Below are 27,393 nucleotides of genomic sequence, written 5' to 3' on the forward strand. Positions count from 1 at the left end.
GCATAATAGGGTCTTCCACAGTATCTGGCAAACCCCGCACAAGGTACATGGGAGTACCCCTGCACCATCCTCTTTCTCTCCCTTTTCCTCCAGAACATTTCAAGGGGGTAATTCATGAAAATGCCTTCCTTCTAAATTAAATTAGTTTTATGACGTGCTTCTACTTGTCCAGAAAGTTAAAATGTTTACTTTATCCATTAGATTAGGCAACGTATAACTGAGGGTAGTGAGAGGAACAGACATACTACTTTCATGAGTCACAGTCAGAGAAACTGTGGAAAAGTGAAAGCCACACTTCCATGATACATTTCAGGTGGTGGGAAACGGGAAAGATGGAGAGGAATGATGTACATGACCAGGAACTGTCTGACGGCACTCATTCCACAGAAGGCCTGTTCTGGTACATTCTATAACTGTGTTTTATGCTTTAGATTCCATGGAAACTTGAAGGAAGTGGCCTGTGACACAGTCCTCGGGACCTGAATCATCAGGTTTTTGAAAAGGAGTGACAGGAGGGCTAGAGGAGGTCGGGGATGCTGCTGTGCTCCAGCACATGGAGCAGCTCCCTATCCTATACCCTCTCTGCAGCCGAGGGACAGTCCTGAAGCCACCTCTCTCCTTCTCACATGGCATGTAACGGAGACAAAGTCCCCATGCAGCAGTCCCCTTAGTCCTCATCACAACTCAGAGAGAAAACAGTCATTGTCTCCACTCTCCAGATGAAAAGACTGTGGTTCAGGCAAGCTTACTAACTAACCAGCCAGAATGTGGGCATCTCAGAGTGAGAGAGAGAGAGAGAGAGAGAGAGAGAGAGAGAGAGAGAGAGAGAGAGAGAGAGAGAGACTTTTAGGGGAACTCATTAATTCTCGCTTCAATTTTCTGCTGCTATTCTTTCACCATTTTATCAATGCTGGCCAGAACCTGATAACACAACCATTTACGGGCCCAAAGCATATTGGCTTACTGATTTTTAGTAGCCGAAAACCTCCAATAAAAGCTGAATTGGTATAAATAAGGAAAGAACACATTCAGTGTGAAAGAGAAAGCCCTTTCTGAACAGAGAATTTACTGCTCTCTCACACATCCACTGATTCTTTAGGATAGAGGACTCTGAAATTACAAGTTTTTCATGAACACTGGTACTTTTTAGTGTCTAGTTTTTAAATTATTTGTGTTATGTCCTTATTAATAGTAATTCAACTTTTTAATACTGTATATACTAGCTACTTTCCTTCTCTTGGATTGGTAGGGATGGAGGAGCAATGTTGTTAGAAGTGGCCCTGCTCATTCCCAATAGACTCTAAAAGTCAAGGTAGTACTTGTGAAGTGGGAGCTACTGAACAGTTCTGTAGTAGATCAGAATGACCAATTTTGCGATCTAGAGAAAGTTCTCTGACAGTAGTAGGTACATGGCTCTGAGGACGCAAAGATGGGATTCAAGGAAGCTCTTGGAATGTTCCAGAAAAGGTTCTTTCCTTCCTAGTAGTGTCAATGAGGAAAAGAAGCATTCAGCAGCCTGCTTGTAGTAGTTAAATATTCTTGAGCTAGTTCTTTCTACAAATTATACACATTTCAAACTTCTATAGCTATTTTTTAAAAGTTCCTTAGACATGATTTTACCTCCATTTTTATTTTCCTCCTACCAAACCATTTAAAGGTTTCTTTCTTAAACAAAAGAGTTCTATCTCAGGTCTTCTGGGCCAGAAGGTTCTGAATTCTAGAATTTTGTTCCTCTCTTCCTCAGGAAAGAAAAAATAAAATTGTGGTGATGTCCAAAAAATCCTAATTACACATTATTTTTAAAAGGAATCTTTGTCTGCCCCATTGCCAAAAGCTGACCTCAGTGGTTGCCAGGCAACACTGTCCACATTCAGACTGTCGCCCAATGGCCTTGCTGAGTCTTCAGTGACTCAAGGCTGGAAAGCATGGTGTAGCTCTGCCCGGCACTGGAGAAGGAGGCTAGCAGGGATATGTTACGTGCAGCACAGCGGGCAGTATTGGCCAAGATCAGGCCTGAAGTGAACTCTTGCGGCTTGAAGATTCCCGAGCAAAAGCAGTCCTTTTTTGAGAAGTGGGATAATTTGTTTTTGGCAAAACACTGTTTCTTTTTTCGAGGGTGAGAAGAAAAAGAGTGTGGGAAAAGCTTTGGAAATCTTGCAAGACCTCTTGGACATGGACTATGTGTTACAAAACATATTTTTGACGAGTTAAGTGTTAACCAACCAAAAACAGACAGATTGTCTTTCCCATGCTGGCTTCAAAATGCAGCAGGGTAAGCGCCGTTGCTGAACACCCTGAGAAGTTGCCGAACCCTGTCATTTTCAAAAGCTTGTCAAAAAGCCCAGAGCACAAAAGGCCAGAACGGAGTTGCCTGTCCCTTTCTGCAGGATGTGTGCAGCCTTCTGGGAGAGAGAGAAAAAAAAAGAACAATACCAAATCAAAGAGTTCCAACTGTCAGTGAAGGGTGGTCCAGAATAAACTTTCAAAGGAAAGAGAGATTCGTTTTAAAACATAATGAGTTCTCTTTGTCATTGAAAATTCTCCCAAAGACGTATTTCATGACTACTTTCGACAAGCAATGATCTGAATATTTGATGTACAGAGACATTATTTTTGCTCTCCAAAAGCTCTTAAGTACTCCCCGAGGAAGTAGAGCTGTAAGCAGATAATTACAATGCATTGTAATGTTATAGAATTCAAGGCAACAAGAAAGAAAAGTCTGGCAAGACTGGAAAAGATCTCGAAGAATTGAATTCTTGGAGCTTTTTTTTTCTTAATTCATTTTTAATTGACACACAAAGTTTGAACATATACGGGGTTCCCTCTGATAATCCTACACACAGTATTCAGATGAGGGTAAACATCTAACTCCTCAAATAGTTATAATTTCTCTGCCACAAAAATATTCTAAATCGTTCCTCTAATGTTGTTGGGAACTAAGTGCACTATTGATGTCTATGTCACTCTACAGTCCCCTAGTGCTCTGCTTCTTAGAGTGTGATTGTGGCGTCCTACAAGGTCCTGTGGCTAAATGTAGAGTTGAAAAATTTTGGCAATAGTAGGTTTTCTGAGCATGAAATGACCAAAAATTAACTCAAAATCAATCTATAACAAACTTAACATGTTTATGGCAGTGTCCCCAGTATTACATCATGTGACTCCCCCATAGCTTTAGTTCTGAGCTCACAACATGCACCCTCTGCCTTGCCCACCCTGTAGCACTAATGCCTCAAACACTCAGCTCAGATTCCAGACAATTGGGTGTTATAATTCGCATTACTCTTTACTGCACATACGTGCTCTGCTCTTGCAGAAACATAACTGTGTATTTACAGAATTATATCAATATATCTATAGATTACACTGTGCTAGAATGTTTGATTTTTAAAATCTTTGGATAAGTTTTCTTTTAAAAATTTGTTAAATTAATTTCGGCTTACTGCTATCTTTCAACAATTTCTGAAATGGCCATAAATATACTGATATTATTTTGTACTATATATTTACAAAAGCCAGAATTCTCAGCACTGACAAGTATAAAATAAAAATTAAAATATTTATTGACTCTGACAAATACTGGAGTTGCTTTATTCTAGCAGCATCAAATATCCAGCCAAGACTCAATTCTTTATGTGAAAATAAACAAGGTATACCCACCTTCTTAATGTAAAGATTTGCTTCTGACTTTAAAAAAAAATGGTAAAAATGTGTATGTGCTAAATAGTTGTCTTAAAACTAATTTCTTCATGATTTGTTATCAATAACTGATTTGTATACCTAACTTATGGACTTGGATACTGAGCATTGTGTAATAACTCCTCAGGCCAAAAGAGTTGTGAAGAAATATTTAAGAAGCCCTGCCATTGAACCCTGACCTCCTCTACTGAACTATACTGTACTGCTTGCTCATTAGCTTCCCCCTCCCCCACTTCCTTTTGCATCCCATACCCCTCCCACCCTCTGGTACCCACTTCTCCACTTTCATCTTCTGTGAGAGCAACTTCTTTAGATTGCATATAATTAGTGAGATAATGTAACACGCGTCTCTCTGGCCCTTGCTTATTTCATTCAATGTAACACCCTCCAGTTCCGTAAATGTTACTGTAAATGACATGATTTTTTTCTTTATATGGCTGAATAGTATTCAGTTGGGCTTAATGTAGCACATTTTCTCTATTCATTTATCAGTTAATAAACAATTGTTTTCTCTGCCATGGCTATTGTGAGTAGGGCTACAGTTAACACAGGAGTGCAGATGTCTTTGATAATTCTTTTGGATATAGAGCAAGTAGTAAGGTTGCTGGACAGAATTGTTTGGGATGTTTTGAGGAATCACCATTCAATTTTCAACAATGGCTGTATTAATTTATACTTAAACTAGCAGTGTGTAAGGTTCCTTTTTTCTCCACATCTTCACCATTTGTTTTTCTGTTTTGGTTTGGTTTGGTTTGGTTTGGTTTGGTTTGGTTTGGTTTTTTTTATGGAAACCATTCTAACTGAAGTAAAGAACATCTTCCTGGTGTTTTTGATCCCTGTTTCTATGGTGATTAGTAACACTAAATATTGTTCATATAACCATTTGCTGTTTTTATGTCTCCTTAATAGAGATGTTTATGTCTTTTCTTAAATCAGACTGCTGCTTGTCCTTTCATTACTGAGTTGTCTGAGGTCCTTCTACGCCCTGACCCCTACCACCTTGTCAGACACATAGTTTGTGGCTCTTTCTTTCTCCCTTTCTGCAAGCTGTTTTTTGACTCTGTTTCCTCTAACTATGCAGAAGATTAGTACTTGTTGCTGATATTCTGTGGAATGTCTTACTTTATTCTGTTTATTTTATTTTTAGTGATGTTTCCTTCTCATGCCTTACACATGCTAGGCACCACTGAGCTCCACCCAGTGCTTTTATTTTTGCTGTTTGTGTGCATGTGTGTGTGTGTGTGTGTGTGTGTGTGTGTGTGTGTGTGTGCATGCGTGCGTGCACACCCGCACACCCACACACCCACACACCCACCCACCCACACACACACACATTAGTTTTTTAGATAGAACCCTGCAGTATAACTCATTCTGGTGTTAAATTTCCTGTGTAGTCCAGGCTGATCTCAAACTTAAGATTCCTCTGCCTCAGCCAGGCGGTGGTGGCACACGCCTTTAATCCCAGCACTCGGGAGGCAGAGCCAGGCGGATCTCTGTGAGTTTGAGGCCAGCCTGGGCTACAGAGTGAGTTCCAGGAAAGGCGCTACACAGAGAAACCCTGTCTCAAAAAACCAAAAAAAAAAAAAAAAAAAAAAAAGATTCCTCTGCCTCAGCTTCCCAAATTTGGGGCTAAAAGTCATTCTAGATTTCTTTCTATTGTTGGTACAAACACCATGACCAGAGGTAACTTAGGGAAAGAAATGATTTAGTGATTTATAATTCCAGGCCACAGTCTATTACCATGAAGCAAGTCAAGGCAGGAACTCAATGCAAGCCTGCTTGTATTTCACACAGCAGTACCTATGACCAAAAAACTCACTTGAAGTCAGTCAAGAAGTCAGCAGAAACAAGGGAGAATTCTGTCTGCTGGCTGATTTAAAAACCCAAGCTCAAATAGCTTTATATGTATCCCAGGACCACCAGGCCGGAGGATAGCACTCCCCATAGTAGCCTTGGCCTTTTCCCATTTCAAGTGACAATTGAGATAATCCCTCATAGATGTGCCCCTAGGCCAGTCTGATCTAGACAATTCTTCTATCTGGATTTTCCCTCCCATAATTCCAGGCTGTACTAAGTGGACAATTACAGCTAACTAGGACAAAGGTATAAACTCCATACCATACCATATTCTCTTTTATGTGATCCCACTTGTCTATTTTTTTTGCTGTTGTTATTGTTTCCTATGCTTTGGATACCATTTTTTAATGTTTTTCCAGTTCCAAGGTCCAGAAATAATTCCCCTGTGTTATCTTCAAGCTTTTTCCTAATTCCAAGTCTCAGATTTATGTCTTTGATCCATTTTGACTTGTGCTGAACACAAGAAGTTAAGATGGGCTCTTGTCTTATTCTAGGTCTTAGAACGCTTCTCCATTTCGTACTGTATTAGTTAATTTTCTGTTGCTATGATAAAACACCGTAACCAAGGCAATGTATAAAAGGAAGAGTCTGGGCTTATGGTTCCAGAAAGATAAAAGTCCTGTGTGGAGGCATGGGCAAAAGACAGGCATGACAGCCAGAGGAAGAAGCTGAGAACTCACATCCTCAACCATAAGCACAAAGCAGAGAGAAAAAACTAGAAATAAGGTGAGGTTATATAATCTCAAAGCCCACCCCCAGTGATACACTTCCTTCATCAAGGCCACACCTCCTAACCCTCCCAAAGAGTACCACCAAGTAAGAAGCAAGTGTTCAAACACCATAGCCTATGGGAAATATTCTTATTCAAGCCAGCACAGGTAAGGTGCAAGCTGTGGACTTATGTGGTCTTTACGTACATTCCTCTGTGTCTAATCTGTTCAAAGTTTCTATCATGGATAAATGATAAATTTTAAGGGAATTTTTCTGCATCTAGTGAAATGATCACATGGTTGTTGCTGACCATTTTATTGATGTGACTTGTCACATCTATTGATATGTGTAGGTGGAACCATCCTTGTGTCTCTGGAATGAATCCTACATCATGGCTGATAGTCTTTTAAATGTTCAGTTTGCTAGTACTTATTTGAAGATTTTTGTATCTCTCTCTTCATCAAGGATAGCTCTGCAGATATTTTGTTGTTTCTGTGTCATGTCTGATTTCTGTATTGGGGTTATGTTATCTTCATAGGATGAGTATAGTAGAACACTTTCAATATTTTAGACTAAGTTAAGAGGAAATGACATTTGATCTATTTGGGGTGTTTGATAGAACTCATCAGTGATGCTATCTGGTCTTGGGTATTTCTTTAATGGGGGAATTTCTACTATTGTACTAACTCAGTCTTGCTGCTCATTGTTGCTATATACTTCAGGTTTCACTTTTCTTTACAGATGAATACTATTCCACTGTGTGTATGCACCACATTTTCATTACCCATTCATCTGTCAAAGGATATTTAGGGTTCTTTTTCCCATTTCTTGGCTATTTTGAATAAGATCACAATAAATACTACCAAGCAAATGTCTCTGGAGTAGGATATCTAGTCCACTAGGCAAATGCCAATGAATGGTACAGCTGGATTATATGGTTGATTTTTTTTTTATATTCTCCATACTGATTTCCAGAGTGGCATACTAGCTAACATTTCCCCTAAGAGGAAATGAAGTTTCCCTTTCCCCACAGTTTGCCAGCATTCACTGTTAGTTGTTTTATTTATCTTAGCCATTCTGACAAGGACAAAATGAAATCTCAAAGCTGTTTTAATTTGCATTTCCCTAACTTCCAAAGATGATGAATATTTTTTGAGGTATTTTTTATCATTTCAATTTTTTCAATGGAGAATTCCCTGTTTAGATCACTAGCCCTTTTTTGTTTCAAACTGGATCATTTGTTTCCTTGACTCTGTTTTTTTTGGGGGGGGTTGTTTGGGTTCTTTATTTGTGTGTATTCTGGATATGAATCTTCTGTCAGGTGTATAGCTGACAAAGATGCTCTCCCATTTTGCAGGATTCTTCTTTACTCTCTTGACTGTTTCCTCAGCTGTACAGAAACATTTTAGTTTTGTGAGTCCCTGTTGTCAGCTGTTGGTCGTGATTTATCCACTAAGGGAGTCTTGTTCCAAAAGTCCTTTCCTAGATATGTAGCTTGTAGGATACCACCTGCGTTTTTGTTTAGTAGTTTAGTGTTTCATGTTTGAAATTATGGTTTTTTTTATCCACCTGGATCTAATTTTCTGTGCAGGGTGATATATATGGATTTAATTTCATTCTTCTGCATGTGGACATACAACTTTCCCAGCATCATTTGTTGAAAACACTATCTTCTTGCCAGTGTACATTTTATTTTGTTTTTCATTCCTCATCATTCTTTTTTTTCAAGGTATGTTTCTTGCCCCTCTGTCAAGTACCAGGTGGATGTATTATGAGTGCTCATATTTGGGTCTTTTACTTTATTCCATTGGTCTATGTGTCTGTTTTGTGCCATTTCCATACTTTTCTATTACTATGGCTCTGTAATATGTCTTGAAGTCTGGAATGGCAATCCCTCCAGTTTTTCTTTTTGATCAGGACTGCTTTAGCTATCCAGGATCTTTCCTGTTTCCATATTAATTATAGATTTTTTTTTCTGTTTCTGCAAAGAATTTTGTAGGTATTTTGAATGGTATTGCATTGACTCTGTACATTGCTTTTGGTAGGTTAGTTATTAACTTAAAAGCCTTCTTGCAGTCTAGCTTCCATGAATACTATGGGAGCTACCAAGAGAGTGAAGCAAGTCATAGTCCTACCCAACAAGGACACCCATGAAACACAATGATCAGCATGGCACAATACATGTAAAGGTACAATAAGTGACACTCACGTATTGGCAGAAACCATCAGCTACATAAGTAGACTTAAAGTCCACTCAACAAGAAGGAAACCATGCCCGATACCAGAAATCTAGTTAACTTTCTTTGACTAGTGAGATCTTGAATCTGAGAAGAGAATGTATTACTGTCACTTTGTTGGGACAGCAGAATTCCTAACTACAGTCTAAGTCTTATCCTTATACCCAAAGATAGATGTAACTATCACTCCTCAGGAGCCTCTCTTTACAGAAATTGGAGACTTTCACAGAAAATCACACTAGACACAATGAAGAGATCAACATTTAAAGGTGAGCCCAGCCACAATGGATACATCTACAGAATCGCTCCTGCATCTATAGCTCAGGGGATGTCATGAAAGAGGGAAAGGAAGATTCTAAAATCCAGATTACCAGGAAGTCACGGTCTCTTCTAGAAATGGCTACATTAAAAAAAAAAAAAAAACTCCAGAACAGCTCTCTTCTCCAGTCAAGCAAGATGCCCAAAGGAAAAAATGCAAAGACAAGGAAGGTGGCCCTGGGCCCCGCCATTGTGAAGAAACAGGAGGCCTAAAAGGTAGTGAATACTTTGTTTGAGAAAAGGTCTAAGAGCTTCGGCATTGGGCAGGACATGCAGCTCAAAAGAGATCTCACTTGCTTCCTCAAATGGCTCCATTGCATCAGGCTACAGTGGCAAAGAGGCATTCTTCATAATGGGCTCGAAGCCATTAGCCAGTTCCCCCAGGCCCTGGACTGGCAAACAGCTACCCAGATACTTAAGCTTGCCTGCAAGTACAGGCCAGAGACAAAGCAGAAGAAGAAGCTAAGGCTGTTGACCCATGCTGAGAAGAAATCCGCTGGCAAAGGGACATCCCAACTAAGAGACCATCAGTCCTTCAATCAAGGTCAATACAGCACCACCTTGGTGGAGATCAAGAAGGCTGAGCTGATGGTGATTGCCCATGATATAGACCTCATTAAGCTGGTGGTCTTCTGCCTGCTCTGTGTCAAAAGATGGGGTCCCCTACTGCATCATCAAGGGTGGGGCAGCTGGTCCACAGAAGCACATGCACCACTGTTGCCTTCACACAGGTTAACTCAGAAGACAAGGGTGCCCTAGCTAAATTGGTGGAAGCTATTAGGACCAATTGCTGTGATAGATATGAGATCCATCACCAATGGGGATACAGTGTCCTGGTTCCTATGTCTGTAGTTCGCATTACCAAGCTGGAAAAGGCAAAGGCCAAAGAATTCACCACTAAGCTGGATTAAATTACACTGCTTAGTTTTCTGCACATAAATATAATTACAAAATTATATTCCACAAAAAATAGACTCCAGAACAATGGCAATATCAGTAGATGTGCTAACACAAAAGGGGGGGTCTCACCCCTAGATAAGCACCTAAATCTTAAGTATACAGAAATGTTAAAAGTAAATGGAGGAACAAATATACTCTGTAAAACCACAATTCAAAACTAGGTGATATACAGTATTAGTATCAGACAGAATTTATATGAAGCAAAACATTTTAATAAGAATAAATAGTGGCCGGGCGGTGGTGGCGCATGCCTTTAATCCCAGCACTCAGGAGGCAGAGCCAGGCGGATCTCTGTGAGTTCGAGGCCAGCCTGGACTACCAAGTGAGTCCTAGGAAAGGCGCAAAGCTACACAGAGAAACCCTGTCTCGAAAAACCAAAAAAAAAAAAAAAAAAAAAAAAATAAGAATAAATAGTGGACATGGTGTATTCACATTAGAGAATAATTATGCATTTGATAGTTATATAAATTTGCGTATGTCCAGCCAAAGCTATTCAAAATATAGAAACCTTAAATTAACAAAATTAGGAGACAATAACAAATTATGAAAAATTAGCATAATTATATCAGAAATTGAATTTAAACCTATAAATCACTAGGTAGAAGAGAGATTCTTTGAACAACTGCATAGTGGATTTCAAGAAATCTAGTATCCTGAATTTATTTTATTTGGAGTCCTGCAGCCAACAGATAGAGATTATGTTTTTGTTTTGGTGGGGGGGGTTGTTTTTTGTTTTTGATAACTCTTACAACTTTTAAATGGCAAATGCATGTTCCTGGGATATTTCTTTTAAACATATGTTTTCACCTTCTTTTCCCTGAATTGCATGCTCTATGACTTATGTCTTCCATGTGTCTACTGAAGAGTCATCCACCAAGTCAGAGGGTGTCTGCTGTGGCTGTGATTGGAGACTGATGCATCTCCTGGGGCTGTCCCAATTTGACCTATGTCTTCCTCTGCAGCCTTTGAGGAGTCATTAGGAGCAGATTGAGTCACCCCGATGTGAATTGAATTGAAACTTGTGGCCCACAGCTCAGACATCTTCACTTTAGTCTTCTGAAGGGAAAAGTTTCCCTGTGGGACCTGGACTGCATTTCAAGTAAGACCTCTGAGTTCAACCATTATTTGTCTCTTTGGAAGTCTGCGAGATAGTACAAGGAATGCAGTATACTAAACCCAAAGATCATGGACATTCACCAGTACCCTTTGTCATTGGCACGTTAGCCTTCTATGGTCTTTTCCCAAACGTAGTGCAATTATCACAGTTGGCCTGGGGAAATGTGCCCTCTGACCTAAGTCAATTACTCCAGGCCTCTGTTACCCGGCTGGGATGCTTCCTGTTTTTACTTTCCCAGTGACATAGAAAAATTAATGTGCTGCCTTTGGAAGTGACAGCAATCTTATGGGCTTATTCTAGGCTGAGAACCCATTATGCCATGATAGCAACCATAACAACTCCTGATGTCCACACATCCTGCCAGACTCTTGACTAATCTGGTTTTATCTGATATTACCAAAATCTTATAATCAGGAAATGAATTTTTGCCTTGATTTAAGAAATTTGAGACTAAAGGAATTGAAAGTGACTCCCAAAACACCACATGGCTGGGTGGCAAATGTATTAGAACACAGGTTTTCTAAGTCAGATGTCACTGCCTCCTTTCTGCTTCCAAAGTCCATTTAGGTGCATGGAGCTCTGTTGTGTTCTGGGTCATCTTGGTCACACCTGGATGTACCCAAATTACACATTTAGCAAAGGGAGAATTCTCTGGAGCCAGAGAGCGGGGGCTCAGATTCTAACCTGTATCACAGTATAAACTTTGCAATCTTGAAAAGGTTTACCTTCTTTATACTACAGCTTCTTTGATTATAAAATGGGAAGGTGAAGTTTATCCCAGGTTGGTGCTGGAATTTATACAGTCACCATAAATTCAAAAAACATAGAATAGCATGGCATGTCTCAACCAGCAAAGAAGACTTTTCTGCTAGAATATTATCATTAATTGCATGTACCAGGATTGTTGGCAGTGAGGACAGGGTTTAATTCTTGTGACCTAAATAACTTATACACACTATGATACAAAGTCAGTTTAAAGTAAAAGGAAATGACTCCCCATTTGAGGATGTGCAGAGGACTATGTACTCACCACAACAAAGAGTGCAAAGACACAGTCTGTCCACAATGCCACATTTTCCAGGGGTAGGGAGATTGCCACTTCAGCCAAAATGAATTTTCTCAGGGCCGGAGGCATAGCTCAGCCATTAAAGGCTAGGCTCACAACCAAAATGGATTTTCTCAAAAGTCAGTCTTTTCCCTTTTCTGTAGCTAGCTCACCAACTCCTACTCGTTCTTACTTCCATGTCCCCTGCTTGCAATTCCATTTGGGAAAGAGTGAAGTAGATGTATGAATTACCAAGAGCCCAATGCTGGTGACAACAGACATCCATCAGCCACTGCACCCAAACATCCTCCTTCCACCAGCTGCTTCCCTTCAGTCCACAGCATCTGCTGCTTCAAGTTCTGAACTTACATATATATGCACAACATATAGAAGTGTTCAGCATGTGTCACTGGAAGCCAAGAGGAAACCCTGGATAATTTGATCTCTCTCAATTATCTGGGGATTTTATTGCAAACATTCCTTTGCGATCTCTCTGTTTTTGCTCCTTTGTCCAAAGCCACTTGCTCCTCCTTTGATTTCAGACTCTACCTGCATCTCTTCATTAGTTTGTGTTACTGTCATGCAAGGCTGCCTGATACTACTACTATGGTGGTTTTATAGGATAATTTGTTCCTCCCTTTAATTTTAACTTTTCTGTATATTTCAGATTCAGATGCCTATGTTTTAAGACTACATACTAAGGAAAGTAGTAAAAGATATGACTGGAGGCCATAGGGGAAAGTAGAATGGTTCCTGCAAGGCACACTAGAAACCACAATGCAATGATTGCATCAAAACTCCAATCATCATTTGAAGACTTAAGGATGCTGGTGCCATGTCCTTCAAGAGATGTGATACTGCCCTCTGCATCTAACGAGGGTAAAATGTAATGTCCAAGAACATATCAGGGAAATACACAAGATATAAAAAGAAAACAATGAATCAGCTTAGAGACATGGAGGTGAATTTAAGCAATCAACATATTGAAAAGAAGTTTCACTAAAATAGCTGGAAGAACACTAATAGAATTAGAAGAGACATTTACAGAAATGATGACCAACATATGTAGATTAGACATGGGTTCCAAATACCAAAAGGGATGAATGAAGATAGATCCCTCCCATAAGCCCTGGTGTCATTATGACATATTAATACAATAAGACTAGGTGAAAAAAAAAACTTAGACACTCTGAGGCTAATGCAGACAGACAATGGCTTACTTAAAGATGTCTTCCAACATGAGAGGAGAGCAGTCATGACACTTGCTGTTTATATTCAGACAAACTGTTATGAATGAAGGAGAGAAAAATAAAAAGCATTTTCAAACTTGTGGAGATTTTGAAACTTGCTTATTCCTAGCAGTTCCCACAAGAGCCATAAGGGAATGTACATCTGAAAGAAGAAAAGAATAACTAGGAGGTGGTGACACACACCTTTAATCCCAACACTCGGGAGGCAGAGGACAGTGGATCTCTGAGTTCAAGACCAGCCTGGTCTACAAAGTGCATTCCAAGACCACTAGGGCTGTTCAGGGAAACCCTGTCTTCAAAAACAAAACAAAACAAAAGAATAGAGATATTGGTTTTTATTTGAAATTATTATACAACTGTGGAAGGCCAACTCCTACAATTCAGAAGGGTTCCTATGAGGAGGAGAGAGAGATAAGAAACTTTTAGATAGAAAGATAGCAAAGAGGAGAAAGACAGAACACAAGATAGCTTCGGGAAGACCTGGATCAAAACCCAATGGTCCCTTTTGCCTCTTCAAAAGGGCTTTTTACAACAATGCCAAAGGATGGGGCAAAAGACCTCCCCCTTGTTAGATCAAAGCACACTGCACAGCCAAGGGTAGACCCTTCTAAACACCTGATAACCGTGTCCATGGTCAAATCATCCCCTTATGCAGCTTTTCTGGGTAAAGCAAGCTCAGATTCTTGGACCCTAAGTAAGTTCTCACTAGGAAACTTCTATGGGTCTCTACATACAATATATTTTTATCTTATTCTTTCCTCTCCCCAAGCTCCTGCCAGATCTTCCCCATGTTACTACCCACCTAACTTCATGTTCTCTCTCTTAAAAGAAAAGTGTGTATATACATACATACACACAAAATAGAGTCCATTTTGTGTTGGCCAAGAACTCCTGAGCATGAGGGAGGTCTTCCCTGGAATGTGGCTCATATACCTAGTGAGACTTCACTGGAGAAAACTGATTTTCACTTTTCCAGAAGAGAACATTTACAAATAGCTTTTTAGTTATGGGTATGTAAAAGAATGTTTCCTGTCTGGACCACCTGTTCTCAAATATCCAGCAACTGCTTCCCAAATTACCACACAGAGGCTTATATTAATTATAAATGCTCTGCCAATAGCTCAGGCTTATTACTAACTAGCTCTTAACATTTTAAGTTAACCTCTATTCTATTTATACTTTGCCATGTGGCAGTACCTTTATTAGCATGGCATGTTCGTCTCCTGCTCCCTCTGCATCTGGCTGTCTCACCCAATCTCTTCTTTCCCTGCTATCAGCCAATCAGTTTTTTTTATTAACTATGAGCATAATTGACAGCAGGGGTGGGACTTTGTGTCTACTTCCCCTTCTCTATTCTTGGATTTTGTCTGGTTTGAACCTGTGCAGGCCTTGTGCATGCTGTCACAGTCGCTGCAAGTTTATATATCTTATCAGTCCTGTTGTGTTTAGAAGATCACAGTCATCCACCACCTCAGGCTCTTAAAACCTTTCAAACTCCTCTTCCACATCAATCTCTGAGCCTTGGGAGGCATGGCTAATGAAGACATCCCATTTAGGACTGAGTGCTCCAAAGTTTCTCACTCTGAACATTATCCAGTTGGGGGTTTTGTGTTAATTCCCATCTACAGAAAGAAGCAGCTTTTCTGGTGAGCGCTGAGCTATGCTCTAAATATGATAAGATCTTGACAGTGCCCTCTCAAACTTGGGAACACTTTTTGTGGTTTCTAATGAGAGTAACCTGACTTCCAGTTACCTGTCCTGTAACCTGATGCCCTACCTCACGTAGGAATCCTCCTCTTTCTTCTCTCCAAGGCAAATACAAACCCCAAGATACATGGTACATCCCCCCATTAGTCCAAGGCATTTGAATGCTTACTCCTCAGCTGGTGACTGTTTGGGGAGGATTGAGAGGTGTGTCCTTTCAAAAGACTTATTTCATTTCCAGTTAGTTTCTCTGCCTCCTGCTAGTGATTCAAGGTGTGAGCTTTCTCTCTTCTAACAACCTGGTGCCTGCTACTTCTGCTCCATCGTCATAGGTTCTAACCTGCTGAAACCTTAAGCTCCAAATAAACGCTTTCTTCTGCAAGTTTCCTTGGTCAGGTGACTCTTCACAGCAATAGAAAAGTAGCTAATGCAGATACAATAGCTCTCTCCTATGTTTGAGGATTCAAACCGCATACCTTAAAACCTCAATTTCTAAACAAAACATAATCTATTATGATCAAAGTAAATTTATGTATAATTTAGTTAGATCAAATTTTATGTTAATACATATTTCAGGAAAATGTATTGGAAAAGAGTCGGAGTTCATAATACATAAAGGAATCACATTTTCTCTCATGTGTAACTTGTGTTCTATGAAGCTGAAACTTCCACTCTAACCAGCAACTTCATTTTAGGAAGAGTCCTTCCTCTGTTTTCACTTTCCATTGAAATTTCCTTCTCCCTCAACCTGTTAGCTATGCTAGACAACCATCCATCTGCTTACATCTTCTTTGCTTCCTCATCTACTCACAGGGAAAGTATTTACCTTTTTCTCCACATTTAATGCCAGCCTACATCAATATATTTCCCCCAAGCCCTCAATCTCCAATGGGGGTGTCTGATTACATCCTGAATCCCCCCAGCCCCTTCAGTGCTGTGATCACCCTCACAGAACTTTCAGAACAAACTGGATACATTGGCCTTTTCCATCATGATTGATGTATGCGTATGTGTCTGGCAGGTTTATTAACAGCAGATTTTAGATGCTAAGATAAAGTTTACATAATTGGGACACTCAGCAGATTAAAATATAGAAGGGAAAATTTGCTGGAATGATAACCATCCTCCTCCTACTCACACAGGGATGTGATATGCAGAGCTAGAAGATGACAGGATGTGAGGCATAAATGAGGAGGATACAAGGATCCCTGGTTGAAGCATCTCCTCCCACCCTCACTCCTCAGCACCAACATGTATCACAGATAACTGCTGAACCCCTCTGGGAGGGTCAGGAATGCCTTTGAATGAATCATGTTTTAAGACTAATAGTCTAGTACAGAAGAGGCCAAACTACTTTATCTCATGTTAAGTGTTTCATCAAATGCTGCAATTTGCTACCAACTGAGAATATTTTCTCAGGAGATGCTGAACAATAAATAGGAAGAATGCCAAAAGTCAACACTGCTCAAAATAAGGGCTGACAAGCTTCGGGCTATCCCAAGGGAGAAACCAAAAAGCCTACAACACTCATTGCCATCTTTACCATGAACTCTCAGCATAGCTCTGCAGAGCTTGTGGCTCTGGACTTCAATAGGCAACATAAGGTTTGTGCACTATCTGCGTTTTTATTTTTAGTTTTATATTTAATTGAAAATTCTGAGTGAATGCAGCTTCTCTCTCAATTCAGCTATCCCATGAAACTAGCCTTCTATACACTTTCTAAACTCTATTCTAAGTCTTCAAATACCCAAGAACCCTCCTTAAATTACATGTCAAACTCCTTCCCCATTCAACCAATGAATAATATAACATCATGAGTGTATGGATTGTTTTGAGCCTCTGGTATTTGCTGCAAAGAACAGCACAGGGTAACAGTTTTCGGCTAATGAGGAGCAAACTAACCCAGCTTTCTTCCTTTTAAAATTATATAACATTAATTTATGTGTATGTGTGTGTTCATGTGTGTGTATGTGTGTGTGTGGAGAGACGCAATATGTGTTCCACAGCTTGCATGTGGATGTCAGAGGACAATTTGCAGGAGTTTCTTCCTTCCTTCCACCATGTGGGTTCTAGGGATCAAACTCAGGTGTCAGGCTTGGTGGCAAGACTCCTTACCCACTGAACCATCTTGCTGGCCTAAAGCAGCTACCTCCTCATTAAAGCTGCATCTGTGTGTCATTGGGTATCTTAGTTACCTGCCTCCTTGTTATGACAAAATACCCTAACAAAAGCAAGTTAAGGAAGAAATGGTTTGTTTTGGTTCATGGTACCAGGGTATTCTCCATCATATGGAAATCATAGCAGCAGGAACTTGAGGCAGGTGGTCATCTTGCATCCACAGTCAGGAAGCAAAGGGAGATGAATGCCTGTGTTTGGCTAGCATCTTCCTTTTTATACAGTCTAGGAACCAAGGTCAGGGATGGTGTCACCCTACTCTAAGCAAAGATATAAGGTGGGTTTTACCACCTTAATTAACTTTATCAAGATAAAGCATGCCAAGCGACTATTATAATCTAAATAATGTTTATAGGTATGTTTGGCGGCTTGTCTGTTATTCTGTCAGCATTTGGGGCACAGAGGCAGAAGGCACAGCTCCTATCACAGCCCATAGACACCCAAAGATTTCCCCTAGACTTTTAGGAATTGAAACATAAGCCAAATCATGATTTATAGCTTTGATACAGAAAAAAATTTTAAGGGCTAGCAAGTTTATGGAGCAGAGATGGAATTTAATAAGGATATTTTAGCATAAGCTTAGACACAAGAGTTAAGAAAAGAAAGGCATTCAGAAGAAAGTGAGACAAACACACAAGATCAAGAGAGTAGACTTTTCAAAGAGTCACAGCTCACTGATTTTTACAGTAACTGTTTATTAGAATCTTTAAAGGATTGCTAACACTGTTTAAAACTCCCAAGTCCAAGTCTCATCTGAGACTGAGACTCAAGTCAGTATCGTAACTGTGAGCTGCTATAAAATTTTTAAAAAATGACTTACATGCTTCCAACATGTAATGGCACAGAGTAAACATTCCTATTCCACAAGGGAATAATGAGAGCATAGTGAAGAATGGTCTGACCAAATCAAGACCAAGACCCAGCAGGAAAAATGTCCAACACCTGGGACTTATGACAGACTCATGTGGACTCCAGAGGCATTGGGTAGCCCCATCCCTCCAGCTCTGCAGATTGCTCTTAATGCACCTCCTCTCTATGTAGAAAGCATTCCTCCATACATGTCCTATGGTTCTGGAGTCTCCAAGATTCTTGGGTCTCCATTTCAACCTGGGCTTCACCTTCACAACTTCACATAGTGGCCTCTCCGGGCCTCCTTCCAGGGACCCTGCTGCTGCCACACATTGCCTGGCCTTGAATGATCTTTAAAATGGTGGTGCAAGACTCCCTGATTTCCTCCATCTTGCATGTTTTATGTCCATGAGAAAGGATATGGGCAACACAACCACATTCTACTGCCTTTGTGACATGTGGCCTGGCCCCCTTGGACCACTTCTGTGTGCCAACCCCAAGGAAATACTTTCCTAAGCAGTTGTTGTTGAAGAACAACTGAATTCTCAGTTCAACCTGTTTCCTTTCAAACAAATGTATATTTTCACAAGTTGGAGCCTTGAGTGAGCTGTCTTCCTTTAGGACCCCTAAGGGTGGCATGTTTCTTATTCATAGTTATAGTTTGTCTATCAGCACACCTTTGTAACAGTTGAACTTGCTTAAGCTCTTTTCTTCCTCTACAAACTGCATGGTTTTTTAATTTTCTGTCCAACTTTTGGGTTTTATTTCAGTGTAGACCTGGATAAACGTAGTAAAAGGAACCATACCACTGATAGGTGTTGAAATTTCCTCTACCAAACAGATTACTCTGTTATCCTTAAATTTAATGTCTTTCAAGTTCTCAGGACATGGACCGAATGAAGAGAGATTACTGGCCAAAGTATCACCCTAGAGCCCTTTCCTAATTCCTGATAGCGTCCTTTTTCTCCTCTGAAACTTTGTGAGCTGGGCCTCCACTATCTGTATTTGTCTTGTCCTCCACCAGAATGGCCTCTTCAGCCCTGTCCCCAGCTTTTAGAGCTTCTCTAGCTCAGAGTTCAAAATTCTTCCACATTCCAGCCACAAAACACACTCAAAGGCCTAAGAACCACATGATTGGGTTTATCATGGCAATGGCCCCATTTCTTGGTACCAATTCTCTTAATTTTTTTGTCATTGCTGTGATTGTATATTCTGATTAGATCAATTTAGAGTAGAAATGGTTTATTGTGGCTCACAGTTCTAGGATACTATCCATCATTCGGGAGTTGTGGCAGGAGTTTGGGGGCATCTGCTCATCTTGCATCCACAGTCAGAAAGCAGATGGAGATGAGTGTTCCTGTTTGGCCAGCTTCTCCTTTTTATTCAGTTCAGGCCCCAAGCCCAAAGAATTGTGCCACTGTTCTTTAGGATGTATCTTCCTACTTCAATTAATGTGATAAAGGTACCTCACAGGTATGCCCAAAAATAAGCCCTCACAAATGTGTCTGGAGACTTATCTCTGAGGTGATCTAGATCCTGTCAAATTGACAATACTATCACACTGGGAAAACGAGTAAAACTTCCTGTGTTTCACTTTCTTGTCTATAAAAAAAGAATATTGGTGTTTATTGAATAGATAATACAATAGTATAGTAATGATGTTTCCCATCTTACAGAGTTTCACAATATTTAAGGAATAGGTAATAATTAACATGAATACTTAGCATGGCTCAGATTCTCACCTGTAAACGGTGATAGGAGAGCATTTATTCTAAAGAACAGAACATGTGCATTAAATGGGTTAATATATGTAAATCACTTACTTACTAAAGAATGAGAATTTGGTAAATATTAGCTATCATGATCATCTTCTACAAGTTTTCCAATATTCTGAGTTGAAGGAAAACAAATTGGGTAGCAAGTTTTAGATTCTCACTAGGAATCTAGGTTGTTAGCATAAGGAGTATCTCTTAGCTTGTAAGAAATAATTCCAAATATGGTCATGGAAGTAACTCATTTTCCTCCTCCACCCATTTGTGCTCTTTCCAATGTAAAGTTTATGCAGGTAGAAGCAGAGAATCATGTCACCAGTGATGAGGAACTGGAAGAAACTACTGTATTTCAGGCAACTCATCACGGGCTTTTTTTTCAGAACTCACAATGCCGTGAGCAAATCCTTCCTGGATGAGAGAAGACATGCATTTGTAAGCTGGAGACAGTAACCGATGAAGTATACAGCTTCCTGCTTTCCTTGGTGAATGCTTCAGAAAACATGATACTGAGAATTTTAAAATTTTCCACTCATTGTCACCACCCACTCACCCACCAAGCTCACTCAGAATGGCTGGGATGAGTCAGGAAGCAGTTTGGGTAGAGCAGACCTGGGGGAGGATTGTAGGCTATGCCTGGCTTACTCAGTAGCTTTCAGAGATCAGTAACCTTGGCATTTTGATGGTTTGGGGACAAAGAAATGTGACTTCTTAAAGTCACAGACTCAAATCCGTAAGGTATTCAGAATCAATGAATCCCCTCTGAGGAAATGAATGCCTACTTTCTTACAAAAATATCTCCTAGTGAGTCATGTCTTCTGATGGTTGGCTTCTAGGTAGGACTGTTTAATTATCTCAAGTCATTTCATTTTCCCCTCCTATGTTGTAGATACTGGGTCATCTTGAAACCTTCTTATAGCAGCTTCATGTAGGTTCCAGCTGGTCTCTTCTGGATTTTCCTTGTTTCTCACTGTGGTGGTTTGAATGAGAATGCACACCCCCGCACTCCCCATAGGCTCAGATCTTTTAACACTTGGTTCCCTAGCTGGCAGCACGTTTGGGGCAGCTTTAGGAGGGGTGCCCTTCCTGGAGGAAGTATGTCACTGGATTTAAAGTTTTAAAAGCCATGTGCCGTTCCTAATTCACTCTGTGTTTCATACGTGTGGTTTGAGATGTGAGCTGTCACCTCACAGCTGCCAGCTCAGCCACCATGCTTACTGCTGCCACACTTCCCTATCATGATGGTGGTGGAGTCTTAGCACTCTGGAACCGTAAGTCCAAATAAAATCTTCCTGCTAGAAGTTGCCTTGGTCATGGTGTTTTATCACAACAATAGAAAAATACCTAAGACACTCACCATGGCTTCTCATTCCCTTTGTTCCTTCTCTCACTGCCCCTACACAATCTCTAGAGCAGTGGTTCTCAACCTGTGGGTCTTGACTCCTTTGGGGGGTCAAATGACCTTTTCATAGTGGTCGCCTAAGACCATCGGAAAAATTACAGCTATGAAGCAGCAACGAAACAAATTTTATTGTTGGGGGTCACCACTATATCAGGAACAGTATTAAAGGATCACAGAGCAGCATTAGGAAGGTTGAGAACCACTGCTCTAGAGTTTTATAGTTTCATATCTAGTCTTTTTCACTTTTTAAGTAGGGCTAGTGGCTCTTAATTGTTTTTAGTAACAGACCTGTGTTTTCTTACTATAAGATTTATATTCACATCCAAAATGTTACACAACCTCAAAGATCCAAGCCTACTAATGTGCCTCTATAACATTGCTGAAGACAAGTATGTGAGAGTAAGAAGGCATCTCCTGCACATAGTAGCCCATGTGACCCAGAAAGCCAGGCCTCCGTACTATTAAATCTTGCTGCTGATAGCAGGATGTTATTCTCTTGCCGGGTATAGATAGTCTCACAGGAGAGCAGCACTACCATCAGACAAGATCATAATAAAGTGAGAAAACAAAAGCCAGTCCACCTTGTCCTAAGAATAGACAAAACCAAGGTCACCATGTAACAAAATATTGCACATCTGCCGTCAACAAATATGATGAACTCTCCAATCACTTCCTAATCAGTTACATTGATGTGCTTATTCTCATCTTTTCTGTGGAGAGGATTTAGATACTCAACTATAGAATTCAGCCATTTTCTTTCAGTTATTTTTACTACATCGGGTTATAATTTTCTTACCATAAAATTCACCTATTTAAAGTATTTGATTTAAATTCAGCATATTCAAAATTGAACAGCCACCATAACAATTTTAGAATATTTTCTCAAATAAGAAACCCAATCACCTGCTTATAAATTGTATATGAAGTGTTCTCCCCAAGGGACCTACGTTGAATGCTTAGACTTCATTAAGAACATCATTGTGAAGGGACTGAAGGATGAGAGTGGTAAACCCTGATGAGTTCATAGCTGAATGGGCTATTAAGAGTGAGAGGACTAATCAGAGCAAGTAGGCCCCTGGAGGCACGACATTGAAGCATACATCTTATTCCTCTTTCTTCTTCTCCACACCCCAGCCCTCTGTCCTTCCTAGCAACCATGACGTAAGTTGCTCTGTTTTACCACATGCTGCTTGACTTGATATTCTAGCTTCTCACTGCCCAGAAACATTGAATCCAAATGACCTGGAATAAAATCTCTGGAACCAGAGGCTAAAATAAGGGTTTTTTTTCTTCCTTTTCAGCAGTTTTCTTGGGTACCTTGTCAAAGCAATGCAAAGTGACTAACAACACCTCCTACATACTCTCTCTGCCCTGCTGGTAACAACCTCTTATCCAATTCTGTTCATGTGATAATGGTTTTGCAGGTATTAAAGTTGCATGATCAAGGGAGACATGAAGAGTAGCTGAGACCGGGAAATATGTGTCAGGGTTCCCAAAAAGAGTCCCTAAGAGACTATTGTCTGCAACTCTAAATGTGAAATCTAGGTTTCAGTAGACACCCCAAGTTACTGGAATTTTCAGTTCCATGAGACATTCACCAAGGAGGGCTTCAAGCATTGAGTGGAGGCGACCAGAAAAGCTGTGTGTGCTGCAGATGGCAGAGCTGGAAGAATGGGGATGCCCAAAGCCTTTGGGTCTTGCTTGATTACGATATGAGCCTCAGGTGCTAGACATGGAGCTTCAAGATTTCATTGTTTTCCCTGCTTCATTTTTATCTTGCTTTGACCTAGTCATTCCTTGCTGTGCCACCAACTGGGGGCCGAGTGCTCAAATACCTGAGCCTATAGAAGCCATTAAAACAACCACACAAAGTCTTGAAATTCTTCAAACCTATGAGGACCTTTAAAGTTGGACTGGCTGGAGTTTACATTATAATATAGCCATTAGTCGAGGGGACAAGTCATGTGTTTGGGTGTCAAGTTGACAAAGAGTAGATTTGTGATGGTTAGTATTGATTATCAATTTGACAGAATCTAGAATCACCTGGAAGACACTTGGGCATGCCTAAAGGAGATTATCTTGATTGTGCAAACTAAGGCATAAGCCCTGCTCACCTTGAGTGGCACTGTGTCCTGGCTGGGATCCTGGATTATAGACATGGAGAAAGGCAGCCGAGGAGGAGCAGGCATTTATTAGTACTTTGCTCTCTGGTTGTGGGCACAGTGTGACCTGCTGCTTCAGAACTTGTGATACTTTGACTTCTCCACTTTACCCACAAGCACCTTTAACTGCGAGTCAAAATAAACCCTTTGCCCATAAGTTTCTCCCGTCAAAGGATTTTATCACAGCAACAGAAGAGAAAGTAAACAAGTTACGTGTTTTCTTTTCCTTTTCTTTTTCAAGATGGACAAAGTCTTTAGTAAGAGATCCTACATGCAGTGGCTGGATGAGGCTCCTTCATATAACACTTTTGCACCAATCATATCACATTGTTTCTTAAACAGGAGCAGACCAGGGCCTTTTAATATGTCCTTAAATAATGCAAATGGTTCTCTTATGTAAATTCTAGGACATCAAAGAATCTGTTGTTTTAATGGTTCCTGTGGTGGGAAAAATGCCATATTGCCATGTTGTACACAAGTTCTCATAGAACATTCAAAACCTATATCCCTAACTTCATGGATCAAGCCCATACTATCCCCAGTAGAGAGTGGGAACTCACTGAAATATAGCTGCTACTGATGGGACTTCTAACTGCACAGTGTCATGGAGTATCATGCAGGCAACAACTGCTCAACATGAACCCAGGTTGATGAACCCTCAGGCCATAAAGTCAGGTGGGAATAAGTAGAACACATGGTCATGCTGGTCAGACCCTCATGCCAGACACATCTATTGTCCTAGAATCTGCTCCTAAGTTCTCATAACTAATAAACAGAAAAAGAATCAGGTTTACCTCACAAATGGTAAGTATGCAGGTACAAGTTGGAAATAGACTATACTGAAATCCAGCCTGACCCAGTCCTGAGAGTTAATGGTGGACTTAAATCCTTTCAATGGACAGACAGTGAGTAGTAACCTTGTCATTCCTATTAGTGACCGGAGGTAATATTTACTGACTTGTGCTCTAGTGAATGGCTTTGCTGTTGATTATATCCCTTGTAATAGTCAGGGTTCTCTAGAGGCACAGAACTTATGGAATATATATATATATATATATATATATATATATATATATATATATATATATATTGGGATGGCTTACAGGATGAAGTCCAACTAATCCATCAATGGCTAGCTGTGAATAGAAAGTTCAAGAATCCAGAAGTTGCTCAGTCCCACGAAGCTGGGTGTCTCAGCTGGTCTTCTGTGTATGCTGGAATCCTGAAGAAGTAGGTTCCAACGCAAGTGAAGGAATGGATATGCTGGCAATGTGAGGGCAAGCAGGCAAAGAAGAAGGACACCTTCCTTCTTCTATTGTTCTTGTATAGTGTAACCGGAGGCGGAGCCTTTCTGTCCCGATCGCCCAGTACCATAAAACATAAGAAGCTTATATTAATTATAAATGTTTGGTCAATGGCTCAGGCTTATTATTAGCTAGCTCTTACATTTACATTAACCCATATTTCTTATCTATGCTTTGCTATGTGGTTTGTGGCTTATTACCTTATTTTTTACATGCCTTGCTTTCTCGGCTGCTGGCTGGCATCTCCCCAACTCCGCCCTTCTTCATCTCCAGTTTGATTGTACTACCTAACCTTATTCTGCCTGGCTATTGGCCAGAACAGCTTTGTTTATCAACCAATGAGAGCAACACATATTCACAGCATACAGAAAGACCATCACACAGCAATATGGGCTTCCAGTAAAGGTGTATCATCCCACCTCAAGATCAGTATCAAAAGCCTATGTCTTCTAGCCTCAGGATCCAAATCACAAGTGTGCCCTCCATTTCTAGATTGCAGTTCATTTCAGATATAGTGAAGGTGAAAACCAAGCCATCACAGCCTTGAAAGGAGAAAGCTTGGAATACTGGCAAGAAGTACGTCTATAGAAAAGGAGTATGGATGAGCCTATGGTGGGCACAAAGCATGGAGATTTTTATGTTATATTTAATACCCAAAAGAGCAGCCACCCTGGGGCAGCCAGTGAACAGCTGAGTAACTAGAATGATCTTAAGGAATAACATCAGCTTCTTGTCATTGCCTCACATCTACCTCAGTGGGCTCATGGACAGTGTTTTCTGAGCCACAGAGAAGAAAGCCACAGATGGCTGCCATAGCTGGCGTCCTGAGCACCAAGGCTGAGGATTAGCTACTGCTGTTGCCTGTGTCCAATATGAAGGCAATAGATACCAGTGCTGAATGAACTATTTGGTGGTATATTGATTACACTAGACTACTTGAGTTGGGAGAGACTCATCTGAACTTGAAGCAAAATTATTCTAAGTACAGGTGTGCCTACCTTGACTGAGGATTATCAATGGCTTTGTTCTGTTGATACAAGATTCCACATGCCATTGTATCAGACCAAAGAGGTGTGACTTTCTCTATGAATTGAGAAACTGAAACACAACAATCTTGTTTACCTTTCTTCTCAGAGGTGCACTTGGGAAACCAGTGTTTCCCATGCTGGGCTCTATGTGACCCAGAGTCCTAATTCCAATAAGGGAATCAACATTATAATGTTTCCTCTGAACTTTGTGACTACAGAAACCTCATGAGTTCAGGCTCCTTGTTTCAAGAATCCAGACATCAAGATGTTACTTCTGTTGTGAAAGTCACTGATTGTTCTCCAGGAGGAGCTCGTGCTACTGTTGTCCAAGAAATTCAAGATATAAAGGTGGCTTCCTAGGGTTCTATTAAAATAGTTATCATACTCTGCAGTTCAACTATATAAGACATGTCAGAACCATGACTTGAGAATGTCATGGCATAAGGAACTCTGACTGTGAGGTGTCGAGGCCTTAGTCACCCAACAGAAAGCCACAAGCTGAGGTGCTAGCCAATGAGGAGGATCATCTAGAATAGGTAATAAGGGAGGGATTCAGGAAGAACACGTTGCAACTCCAAGCCTGCTGTGGCTTCTCCTACTGGCTTTTGTCTTCCTGTAAGTTTCTGCAACAAATAAAACCAACCAGAATTCTGGAACAGCTGTTCCTAGGTAACAGTAAACCCATTAGATGAAGTGGATAAGTTTGAACAGTCCAGGAGAAGAGCAATAGTAGATGCTGAACTGTGTGACCAAATCTCTCTCCCATTTGGGAATACCCACCCCATCAGGTAGTGGGATCATAGGAGAGTTAAGACTGACAGAGGACCCTCTTTCCTAAATTATCTTCAGCCAAAAGAAAATGTCTCTCCCAAGGTTGTGCCGCTTCCCTAGGAATACCTTATACTCATGAGTGGTCTTTCTGGGGACACAAAGACTTAACTCCCTTGCCTCTGTTGGAATAATTCTCAGACCCACTGAAGGGCCAGTACTCTCAGACCTTCACTGAAACTGAAACTGAAGTAGTTCAGCTTCTCTGTCTGCCCAGGCTGCTCCCCTCATCATCTCAGCACTCTCTCCATAAGTATCTTGAATGAAGAGCTCCAGGTCCTGGGGTCTGTTAGAAGATATAACATAAAACAAATGGACAAATGAATACTCAAAAAAAATGATCAGTTTCAACCACTTTAACTGTCATATTTTCATGGGAAGAAACATAGTTTTCAAGAAGCATAAAGATGGCTAGGTGGTGGTGTTGCACACCTTTAATCCCAGCACTCAAGAGGCAGAGGCAGGTGGATCCCACCCCCAATACATCTGCATTGGGATGAAGTTTCTAATGCATGAATTTGGAGGATACATTTAAACCATGGCTATTGGCTAAGCTAGGAATTCCCTGCCTTTTGCTCTGAGTGAAGGAGTCAGGGCAAACTGATGAAACATTCCAGATATGCAGGATTGAGGACAGAGGGTGGGGGGACTGAAAGACAACTTTTCCACTAAAGGGAGAATTTCCTTCTCAGATCTGGTGGGACATTGGCTTGGTGTACCTGTGCCGAGATGCCACAGACAAACAGGGAATGTTGGAGATCACAAGTAACTGGATACTGCCAAGTCTGTTCTCTGGTTGAGGGGAATCTGAATAGAAATAAGAAAGCTGGGCTGCCCACATTTAGGTTGAGTCTTCCCATGTCTATTAACCCAACTAAAGAAAACAGTCTTTACAGGCATGCCTATAGGCCACCTGATCAAGCTGATCCCTCTTTGAGACTCTCTTGCTAGATGACTCAGGATTGTGTCAAGTTGACAGTT

Source organism: Peromyscus eremicus, chromosome 5, assembly GCF_949786415.1.
Source record: "Peromyscus eremicus chromosome 5, PerEre_H2_v1, whole genome shotgun sequence".
NCBI classification, from domain to species: Eukaryota; Metazoa; Chordata; class Mammalia; order Rodentia; family Cricetidae; genus Peromyscus; species Peromyscus eremicus.